At 46.7% G+C, this 12,306-nt stretch overlaps 1 protein-coding gene across 2 annotated transcripts in view; it reads left to right on the forward strand.

The window, feature by feature from the left end:
- LOC110534415 (glutamate receptor ionotropic, kainate 5) overlaps positions 1-12,306 on the forward strand; it is a 134,822-nt gene that overhangs the window by 17,007 nt on the left and 105,509 nt on the right. For both annotated transcript variants that reach the window (XM_036941605.2, XM_036941619.2), the window contains exon 3: positions 8,879-10,973. The gene's annotated coding sequence lies outside the window, so the exon portion shown is untranslated. The remainder of the gene's footprint in view (positions 1-8,878; positions 10,974-12,306) is intronic.

Genomic DNA, 12,306 nt, shown 5'->3' on the forward strand with positions numbered 1-12,306 from the left:
CTCACACTAGACTACTGCAACACTGTTTCCCCTGTCATAAACCCTCACACTAGACTACTGACATAACCCCTCTCACTAGACTACTGCAACACTGTTTCCCCTGTCATAAACCCTCACACTAGACTACTGACATAACCCCTCACACTAGACTACTGCAACACTGTTTCCCCTGTCATAAACCCTCACACTAGACTACTGACATAACCCCTCACACTAGACTACTGCAACAGCATTTCCCCTGTCATAACCCCTCACACTAGACTACTGCAACAGCGTTTCCCCTGTCATAAACCCTCACACTAGACTACTGCAACAGCGTTTCCCCTGTCATAAACCCTCACACTAGACTACTGCAACAGCGTTTCCCCTGTCATAACCCCTCACACTAGACTACTGCAACAGCGTTTCCCCTGTCATAAACCCTCACACTAGATTACTGCAACAGCATTTCCCCTGTCATAAACCCTCACACTAGACTACTGCAACACTGTTTCCTCTGTCATAACCCCTCACACTAGACTACTGCAACAGAGTTTCCCCTGTCATAACCCCTCACACTAGACTACTGCAACAGCGTTTCCCCTGTCATAAACCCTCACACTAGACTACTGCAACACCGTTTCCCCTGTCATAAACCCTCACACTAGACTACTGCAACAGCGTTTCCCCTGTCATAAACCCTCACACTAGACTACTGCAACAGCATTTCCCCTGTCATAACCCCTCATACTAGACTACTGCAACAGCGTTTCACCTGTCATAACCCCTCACACTAGACTACTGCAACAGCGTTTCCCCTGTCATAAACCCTCACACTAGACTACTGCAACAGCATTTCCCCTGTCATAAACCCTCACACTAGACTACTGCAACACTGTTTCACCTGTCATAAACCCTCACACTAGACTACTGACATAACCCCTCACACTAGACTACTGCAACAGCATTTCCCCTGTCATAACCCCTCACACTAGACTACTGCAACACTGTTTCCCCTGTCATAAACCCTCACACTAGACTACTGACATAACCCCTCACACTAGACTACTGCAACAGCATTTCCCCCTGTCATAACCCCTCACACTAGACTACTGCAACAGCGTTTCCCCTGTCATAAACCCTCACACTAGACTACTGCAACAGCGTTTCCCCTGTCATAAACCCTCACACTAGACTACTGCAACAGCATTTCCCCTGTCATAAACCCCTCACACTAGACTACTGACATAACCCCTCACACTAGACTACTGACATAACCCCTCACACTAGACTACTGCAACACTGTTTCCCCTGTCATAAACCCTCACACTAGACTACTGACATAACCCCTCACACTAGACTACTGCAACACTGTTTCCCCTGTCATAAACCCTCACACTAGACTACTGACATAACCCCTCACACTAGACTTCTGCAACACTGTTTCCCCTGTCATAAACCCTCACACTAGACTACTGACATAACCCCTCACACTAGACTACTGCAACAGCATTTCCCCTGTCATAACCCCTCACACTAGACAACTGCAACAGCGTTTCCCCTGTCATAAACCCTCACACTAGACTACTGCAACAGCGTTTCCCCTGTCATAAACCCTCACACTAGACTACTGCAACAGCGTTTCCCCTGTCATAACCCCTCACACTAGACTACTGCAACAGCGTTTCCCCTGTCATAAACCCTCACACTAGATTACTGCAACAGCATTTCCCCTGTCATAAACCCTCACACTAGACTACTGCAACACTGTTTCCTCTGTCATAACCCCTCACACTAGACTACTGCAACAGAGTTTCCCCTGTCATAACCCCTCACACTAGACTACTGCAACAGCGTTTCCCCTGTCATAAACCCTCACACTAGACTACTGCAACACCGTTTCCCCTGTCATAAACCCTCACACTAGACTACTGCAACAGCGTTTCCCCTGTCATAAACCCTCACACTAGACTACTGCAACAGCATTTCCCCTGTCATAACCCCTCATACTAGACTACTGCAACAGCGTTTCCCCTGTCATAACCCCTCACACTAGACTACTGCAACAGCGTTTCCCCTGTCATAAACCCTCACACTAGACTACTGCAACAGCATTTCCCCTGTCATAAACCCTCACACTAGACTACTGCAACACTGTTTCACCTGTCATAAACCCTCACACTAGACTACTGACATAACCTCTCACACTAGACTACTGCAACAGCATTTCCCCTGTCATAACCCCTCACACTAGACTACTGCAACACTGTTTCCCCTGTCATAAACCCTCACACTAGACTACTGACATAACCCCTCACACTAGACTACTGCAACAGCATTTCCCCCTGTCATAACCCCTCACACTAGACTACTGCAACAGCGTTTCCCCTGTCATAAACCCTCACACTAGACTACTGCAACAGCGTTTCCCCTGTCATAAACCCTCACACTAGACTACTGCAACAGCATTTCCCCTGTCATAAACCCCTCACACTAGACTACTGCAACAGCGTTTCCCCTGTCATAACCCCTCACACTAGACTACTGCAACACTGTTTCCCCTGTCATAACCCCTCATACTAGACTACTGCAACAGCGTTTCCCCTGTCATAACCCCTCACACTAGACTACTGCAACACTGTTTCCCCTGTCATAACCCCTCACACTAGACTACTGCAACACCGTTTCCCCTGTCATAAACCCTCACACTAGACTACTGCAACACTGTTTCCCCTGTCATAAACCCTCACACTAGACTACTGTCATAAACCCTCACACTAGACTACTGCAACAGCGTTTCCCCTGTCATAAACCCTCACACTAGACTACTGCAACACTGTTTCCCCTGTCATAAACCCTCACACTAGACTACTGACATAACCCCTCACACTAGACTACTGCAACACTGTTTCCCCTGTCATAAACCCTCACACTAGACTACTGCGACACTGTTTCCCCTGTCATAAACCCTCACACTAGACTACTGTCATAAACCCTCACACTAGACTACTGCAACACTGTTTCCCCTGTCATAAACCCTCACACTAGACTACTGTCATAAACCCTCACACTAGACTACTGCAACACTGTTTCCCCTGTCATAAACCCTCACACTAGACTACTGTCACAACCCCTCACACTAGACTACTGTCATAACCCCTCACACTAGACTACTGTCATAACCCCTCACACTAGACTACTGTCATAACCCCTCACACTAGACTACTGTCATAACCCCTCACACTAGACTACTGTCATAACCCCTCACACTAGACTACTGACATAACCCCTCACACTAGACTACTGTCATAACCCCTCACACTAGACTACTGACATAACCCCTCACACTAGACTACTGACATAACCCCTCACACTAGACTACTGACATAACCCCTCACACTAGACAACTGACATAACCCCTCACACTAGACTACTGCAACAGCATTTCCCCTGTCATAAACCCTCACACTAGACTACTGCAACAGCGTTTCCCCTGTCATAACCCCTCATACTAGACTACTGCAACACTGTTTCCCCTGTCATAAACCCTCACACTAGACTACTGCAACAGCGTTTCACCTGTCATAACCCCTCATACTAGACTACTGCAACACCGTTTCCCCTGTCATAAACCCTCACACTAGACTACTGCAACAGCGTTTCCCCTGTCATAACCCCTCACACTAGACTACTGCAACAGCATTTCCCCTGTCATAACCCCTCACACTAGACTACTGTCATAAACCCTCACACTAGACTACTGCAACACTGTTTCCCCTGTCATAAACCCTCACACTAGACTACTGTCATAACCCCTCACACTAGACTACTGCAACAGTGTTTCCCCTGTCATAAACCCTCACACTAGACTACTGCAACACTGTTTCCTCTGTCATAACCCCTCACACTAGACTACTGCAACAGAGTTTCCCCTGTCATAACCCCTCACACTAGACTACTGCAACAGCGTTTCCCCTGTCATAAACCCTCACACTAGACTACTGCAACAGCGTTTCCCCTGTCATAAACCCTCACACTAGACTACTGCAACACCGTTTCCCCTGTCATAAACCCTCACACTAGACTACTGCAACAGCGTTTCCCCTGTCATAAACCCTCACACTAGACTACTGCAACAGCATTTCCCCTGTCATAACCCCTCATACTAGACTACTGCAACAGCGTTTCCCCTGTCATAACCCCTCACACTAGACTACTGCAACAGCGTTTCCCCTGTCATAAACCCTCACACTAGACTACTGCAACAGCATTTCCCCTGTCATAAACCCTCACACTAGACTACTGCAACACTGTTTCACCTGTCATAAACCCTCACACTAGACTACTGACATAACCTCTCACACTAGACTACTGCAACAGCATTTCCCCTGTCATAACCCCTCACACTAGACTACTGCAACACTGTTTCCCCTGTCATAAACCCTCACACTAGACTACTGACATAACCCCTCACACTAGACTACTGCAACAGCATTTCCCCCTGTCATAACCCCTCACACTAGACTACTGCAACAGCGTTTCCCCTGTCATAAACCCTCACACTAGACTACTGCAACAGCGTTTCCCCTGTCATAAACCCTCACACTAGACTACTGCAACAGCATTTCCCCTGTCATAAACCCCTCACACTAGACTACTGCAACAGCGTTTCCCCTGTCATAACCCCTCACACTAGACTACTGCAACACTGTTTCCCCTGTCATAACCCCTCACACTAGACTACTGCAACAGCGTTTCCCCTGTCATAAACCCTCACACTAGACTACTGCAACACTGTTTCCCCTGTCATAAACCCTCACACTAGACTACTGTCATAAACCCTCACACTAGACTACTGCAACAGCGTTTCCCCTGTCATAAACCCTCACACTAGACTACTGCAACACTGTTTCCCCTGTCATAAACCCTCACACTAGACTACTGACATAACCCCTCACACTAGACTACTGCAACACTGTTTCCCCTGTCATAAACCCTCACACTAGACTACTGCGACACTGTTTCCCCTGTCATAAACCCTCACACTAGACTACTGTCATAAACCCTCACACTAGACTACTGCAACACTGTTTCCCCTGTCATAAACCCTCATACTAGACTACTGTCATAAACCCTCACACTAGACTACTGCAACACTGTTTCCCCTGTCATAAACCCTCACACTAGACTACTGTCACAACCCCTCACACTAGACTACTGTCATAACCCCTCACACTAGACTACTGTCATAACCCCTCACACTAGACTACTGTCATAACCCCTCACACTAGACTACTGTCATAACCCCTCACACTAGACTACTGTCATAACCCCTCACACTAGACTACTGTCATAACCCCTCACACTAGACTACTGACATAACCCCTCACACTAGACTACTGTCATAACCCCTCACACTAGACTACTGACATAACCCCTCACACTAGACTACTGACATAACCCCTCACACTAGACTACTGACATAACCCCTCACACTAGACTACTGACATAACCCCTCACACTAGACTACTGCAACAGCATTTCCCCTGTCATAAACCCTCACACTAGACTACTGCAACAGCGTTTCCCCTGTCATAACCCCTCATACTAGACTACTGCAACACTGTTTCCCCTGTCATAAACCCTCACACTAGACTACTGCAACAGCGTTTCCCCTGTCATAACCCCTCACACTAGACTACTGCAACAGCGTTTCCCCTGTCATAACCCCTCACACTAGACTACTGCAACACTGTTTCACCTGTCATAACCCCTCATACTAGACTACTGCAACACCGTTTCCCCTGTCATAAACCCTCACACTAGACTACTGCAACAGCGTTTCCCCTGTCATAACCCCTCACACTAGACTACTGCAACAGCATTTCCCCTGTCACAACCCCTCACACTAGACTACTGTCATAAACCCTCACACTAGACTACTGCAACACTGTTTCCCCTGTCATAAACCCTCACACTAGACTACTGTCATAACCCCTCACACTAGACTACTGCAACAGTGTTTCCCCTGTCATAAACCCTCACATTAGACTACTGACATAACCCCTCACACTAGACTACTGACATAACCCCTCACACTAGACTACTACAACAGCGTTTCCCCTGTCATAACCCCTCACACTAGACTACTGCAACAGCGTTTCCCCTGGCATAACCCCTCACACTAGACTAGTGACATAACCCCTCACACTAGACTACTGACATAACCCCTCACACTAGACTACTGACATAACCCCTCACACTAGACTACTGCAACAGCGTTTCCCCTGTCATAACCCCTCACACTAGACTACTGCAACAGCGGTTTATGACAGGGGAAACAGTGTTGCAGTAGTCTAGTGTGAGGGGTTATGACAGGGGCAACGCTGTTGCAGTAGTCTAGTGTGAGGGGTTATGACAGGGGAAACAGTGTTGCAGTAGTCTAGTGTGAGGGTTTATGACAGGGGCAACGCTGTTGCAGTAGTCTAGTGTGAGGGGTTATGACAGGGGAAACACTGTTGCAGTAGTCTAGTGTGAGGGTTTATGACAGGGGCAACGCTGTTGCAGTAGTGTGAGGGTTTGAGGGTTTTTTAATAGTATGTTCTGATTACAATTATTATGTCTCATCTTTAATAAATGCAATCTATTGGCTTCCAAAATGTAAGTAGCTGTCCGATAACACCTTCTGATAGAATGGCTTGTCCTGCAGTGCATTGAGTGAATGTTGAGTGAATGTTGGAAAAAGATCTTGGTTCCTATTTAAACATAGCAATGTGAATACAAAGATGACTCGGACCACAAAATTGGTGAAATGAACTGGCAAAAGAGTTGAGTATCTGAGCTGAACCGGTAAGACTTTGCCTGGAAGCCAGATCGGTTCTGCTTCAGCCAACTGCTTTATCATTATCATGCTTTGGCATGTTTGGTATTGTTGGCTAAACCTGTAGCAGATTTGGCAAGCAAGCTAGGTAGGAATAGGGCAGAGCCAGGGTTGATTCTGGATTGTATAAGGAGAGACAGTGGCTTTATCTTGGCTGTATGTAGGAAAAATGCCCTTACTATAACTGAGATATATGTGGTTGTCTCACCTAGCTATTTTAAGATGAATACACTAACTATAAATTGCTCTGGATTAGAGCGTCTGCTAAATGACTAAAATATAAACATGTCTGTATATGGTTAGTGGTTTTAACCTGACTGTATATGTAGAGAGAGGAGACAGGTGGTTTTAACATGGCTGTATATGTGGAGAGAGGAGACAGGTGGTTTTAACCTGACTGTATATGTAGAGAGAGGAGACAGGTGGTTTTAACCTGACTGTATATGTAGAGAGAGGAGACAGGTGGTTTTAACCTGGCTGTATATGTGGAGAGAGGAGACAGGTGGTTTTAACCTGGCTGTATATGTAGAGAGAGGAGACAGGTGGTTTTAACCTGGCTGTATATGTATATGTCTATTTTTATTTGGTTTTTATCTTGGACTTTTGCCTGTTGGGGAGACAGTGTTTTTCTCCTGGACTGTGGTTTTAGCTGTTGCCTTTAAGGAGCAGCGAGAGAGAGACAGAGAGCAAGTGTGAGAGTGAGAATGAGAGTGAAAGTGTGAGCGAGATAGAGAGAGAGACAGAGAGCGAGCGTGAGAATGAGAGTGAAAGTGTGAGCGAGATAGAGAGAGAGACAGAGAGCGAGTGCGAGAGTGAGAATGAGAGTGAAAGAGCGAGATAGAGAGAGAGACAGAGAGCGAGTGTGAGAGTGAGAATGAGAGTGAAAGAGCGAGATAGAGAGAGACAGAGAGCGAGTGCGAGAGTGAGAATGGGAGTGAAAGAGCGAGATAGAGAGAGAGACAGAGAGCGAGTGCGAGAGTGACAATGAGAGTGAAAGAGCGAGATAGAGAGAGAGACTGGCACGTTAAAACTTCTTCAGGATCGGTGTGTCCCCTCCCTGCGGGACGGTTGAGCTAACGTAGGCTAACGCGATTAGCATGAGGTTGTAAGTAACAAGACAATTTCCCAGGACATAGACAGGAAGCTTAAATTCTTGTTAATTTAACTGCACTTTCCAATTTACAGTAGCTATTATAATGAAAGAATACCATGCTATTGTTTGAGGAGAGTTCACAGTTTTGAACATGAAAAGTTATTAATAAAAAAAATTGGCACATTTGGGCAGTCTTGATACAAAATGTTGAACAGAAATGCAATGGTTCATTGGATCAATAACAACTTTGCACATACCCTGCTGCCATCTAGTGGCCAAAATCTAAATTACACCTGGGCTGGAATAATACATTATGGCCTGTCTCTTACATTTCAAAGATGATGGTACAAAACAACTGTTGGTTTTTTCTTTTTATTATCTTTTACCAGATCTAATGTGTTATATTCTCCTACATTCCTTCCACATTTCCACAAACTTCAAAGTGTTTCCTTTCAAATGGTACCAAGAATATGCATATCCTCGCTTCAGGGCTACAGGCAGTTAGTTTTGGATATGTCATTTTAGGTGAAAATTGAAAATAAGGGGCGGATCCTTAAGAGGATTTATTAAAGTACAGATCCACTCAGATGCTGTATAGAAAGATGGACAGATATATCGAGGGACTGTGAAAGATAGCAGGGAAAAAAGGAGAGAGGAGACTGTGATAACTAAGATAGATAGATGTAAAGGGGGAGATTGAGCTGCAGAGAGAGAGAGAGATGAGGGAAGGGAAGAGGTTAAGAGGGGAATGGAAGGTAATGTCAGTGGAAGAGTGACAAGGACAGACTAGACAGGAGGAAGACAGGCAGAGTTGAGTCGGACGAGGAGAATGCGTGCGTGATAAGCCAGAATGACACAAATGTCACCAAGTCTCACATGCTCTCTCTTTCTCTCTCCCTCTCTCTGCCTTTCTCTCTCTCCTACAGGGCTGAAACCTAGTGGAATTATCTCTACCTTTCTGAATCCTTTCCTTGTCAGTCAGGAGTCACAGTTCCCACCATGGGAAATAAAGACAAACTGCTAGCATCCAGCACCCCAATACTGACCACCTCTCTACCCCTGCAGAGTGACCCCCCCACCAGGAGCACAACCACCAGTGCCACAATTGTTCCAGTGAGAGATGTGTACAATGCACTCTTCTGATTACAACCGCATCCAATGGGATTTAATGAAACCTAGAGGTTTGGGGTGTTGATGCCAGTGTAACAGCTTGTAGAGGACCTTGAGCTTCGGGGGATGTGTCTCCATGGAAGGAAATACTCAACTGTGACGCTCCTCCAGAAAACTACATGGGATTGTGGTACACGGGTGGATTTATCGGCTGTACATCCTGTCTAGATTATGAGACTTTACTCTGTTCACTTCAAAGTTCTGCGTCTGTTCCAGACCGGTTCCTCAGCAGAACCAAGTAGTTGACAGTCCCCCCTTGGGAATCCCGCCTTCTGATTTGTTTGTGGGCTTATTTTTTAAAGGAACAATTTCCCCTCCACTTTTCACTTTTTCTGGTCTTCCACCTTTCCCCCCACCTCTTCATCCATTGAGGAGGAATATATTATGAAACAAGTCCATTCTTTCTGATCCTCCCTTGGTGACAGAGAGAGAAGAGGGACAAACTGCCCTGAATAGATAACGAGGAAGGAGAGAGATAACGGAGAAGAGAAGGAGATAGGGAAACAGGTAGAGAGAAAGAGAGAGAGAGAGAGAAGAGATAAAGAAAGCGAGATAATTAACTGAGATTTGTCAGAATCCTTCTAGAGACGTCCTGCCTCAGCCTAATTTAGCCTGTCTGTCTGAGATCCGCTGGAAGCTGATTGGTTGGTTGGCTGCTTGGTTGCACGATGGAAGAGGCAGAAAAAGAGGCAGAATTCTGACCGGGGGGGTAGCTGAGCACTAGAGGAGGGTAAAAGGTCCCGCTGTACACCCCTGGACCGGAACTGGATGGCTCATAAACAGACAGACAGACAGTAAACTGGGAGTCATTATAAACAAGCATTACAAGCAGACAGTCGTCATTGTCATTCCAGACTGTGTGTGTGTGTGTGTGTGAGAGAGAGAGAGAGAGAGAGAGAGAGATAGGGGTATAGAAGAGAGAAGCTGTCAGTCCTGTGTTGGGTTTGGTGCTGCCTGTCTGCCTGACGGGGACTGAGAGCGAGCGACGCAGCAATTAGAGGATCTGACTGCATCCCCCTCAGCCTCAGCCTCTGCTGGCAAGACTAGACAGAAACAAACAAACAGGTAGGGGGACTGCTACTAGAAGGGAAGGACAGGTTAGATAGATGTAGTGACAGCAAGAGTGAGAGAGAGAGGGAAGGGAAGAAAAAAGTAGACAGTGGAAAGGAGAGGGATAGAGAACAGGTGTCTGAAATCCCCTTCATCTGCTTGTCATTTTCTCTTGTGTTTCCCCCTCTTCTTCTGGGAGAGGTATTGGATTTAGACAACGGTACTCGGAGCCGTCGAGGCCTTCTGCCGGCCCAGAGGGAAGGAAACGAGGGAAGGAAAGGGAAGGAGGGGGGCCCTTTTGGATTGAAACAGACACATTTTTCAACCCCCGTGTTTCATTTGACCAAGAGGCTCCTTCCACGTCTAGCTCCACTGAGGAGAGGGAGAGAGATAAAGAAAGGGAAGAAGACAGCTCAATACCTTTTCTTTTCCTCCTTCTGTCTTTTACTCTCTACTTTTGTTGAGGGTGTCTGAAGATTTTTTCTATCCTCAGTTGTTGCTTTTTCTCCTCACCTCCAAAAGGAATATTGTTGCCTAGCTATCACAGTTCAAGTACCGGAATCTTCCATCTTTGTCCTCTCTCTCTCTCTCAGCCCCCCACCCCTTCTCGGAAACAATCCGGAATGCTGTGACAGCCCCACAAGTCCCCCCTCCGCGGTAGACGCATCCCCTTCACCTCACCCCCCTCGTCCCTGACCCCCCCACCAGTGGATTCCCATCTCCATGCCCATCGAGGGCTGTGCTGACTGGCTACCACACACATATATGGTACACCGCTTCTGATATCGTCTGACTCATTCTGTAAGTAGGACTCTTCTTCACCTGTGTTGTGTGTGACTGTTTATATGTACATGTATGTATCGTCTGTCCGTGCTTAGTTAATATCATGCTCCGTTTCCCAGCCATAGCATTTTTCTGCAGCGTTGGTTTTACACTGCCTTCAAAGCGACGCGACTCTGGTTGCCTTTTCTGCCTCAGGTGGAGGCACTTCGTGTGTGTGTGTGTGTGTGTGTGTGTGTGTGTGTGTGTGTGTGTGTGTGTGTGTGTGTGTAAGAGTTGCAGCAGAATCAGAGTGGTGTGAGAGTAGAAACTGCATTTATGTGTATGTGTTGTTTTTGTGTGTGTGATGTGTGAGCGTCTACTGTAAGTCTGCCTGGGGTTCATTTGGACTAATTAGTGAAGTGTAAACTGCTTCTCAGAGCAGTTTTGGGTTCTTTGTCAGTGCATGCATTTATTAGAGAGAGAGAAAGATGAAGACCAGAATGTGGAGAGAAGAGAGAGAGGGAGAGAGACAGAGGGTGAGGAGAGGGGGGGGGGGTAAGGTGTGAGGGAGGGTGGGGGGAGAGAGAGAAGAGAGAGAGAGAAAGCGAGCGAGAGCGTGATTGATTCTGTTTTTCTCTTTCTGGCTAGCTCTGGGGCTTATCCACTTGCTTTCCAGTGTCCAGTTTACTATCAATTTCACTCATCTGTGCTAGCCTGCTGTTTCTATGTCCAATATTTCCAAAAGACTGAGCCTCTCAAAGAGCTAAAATATCTCCTGCATGCTTCAAGAGTGTGTATAGTGTCAGTTTCCCTCTTGTGTGTGCCATTGTTTCCAGTTTACAATGTTGTCTTTAGATTATAGGCTTGACAAACATGGCAGCACCCTACTGTGTGTCCATGTTCCCATAGCCCATCCATCTCCACAGGCTCCCAACACATCTTTATACAGTCCCCCATCCACCCTGCCCTGCCCTGCACTGGGAAACGCTCAATCAAGATAGTCCCTTCAAACAGACCAATGAACTGTGAATAACGCCATTACACGCAAAAATCTCTCCCGCCACAGAGAGAGGAGAAGGAGGGAGGGAGAGGTAGAGAGAGAGAGAGAGAGAGAGAGGTAGAGAGAGATGATGGAGGGGGTGAGGGATGGAGGGGAGAGAGGAAGAGAGAAAGGTATATACAGAGGTATATACAGAAGGAGAGAGGGAGGATGGATAAATAGATGGAGGGATGCAGAAGGAACGAGGTGGAGGGATAGAGGAGCCTGTAGGGTCTGTGGAGCAGGAAAATACCTCTGCTTCATGGGACCACGCTGATGGGCTTAGTAAGGCCCTGCATTGTTCACACTGTTGGTCAGCCCAGGAGAATTAAG

The sequence above is a fragment of the Oncorhynchus mykiss genome, chromosome 2 (genome assembly GCF_057628025.1).
Source record: "Oncorhynchus mykiss isolate SJ-2025 chromosome 2, ASM5762802v1, whole genome shotgun sequence".
NCBI classification, from domain to species: Eukaryota; Metazoa; Chordata; class Actinopteri; order Salmoniformes; family Salmonidae; genus Oncorhynchus; species Oncorhynchus mykiss.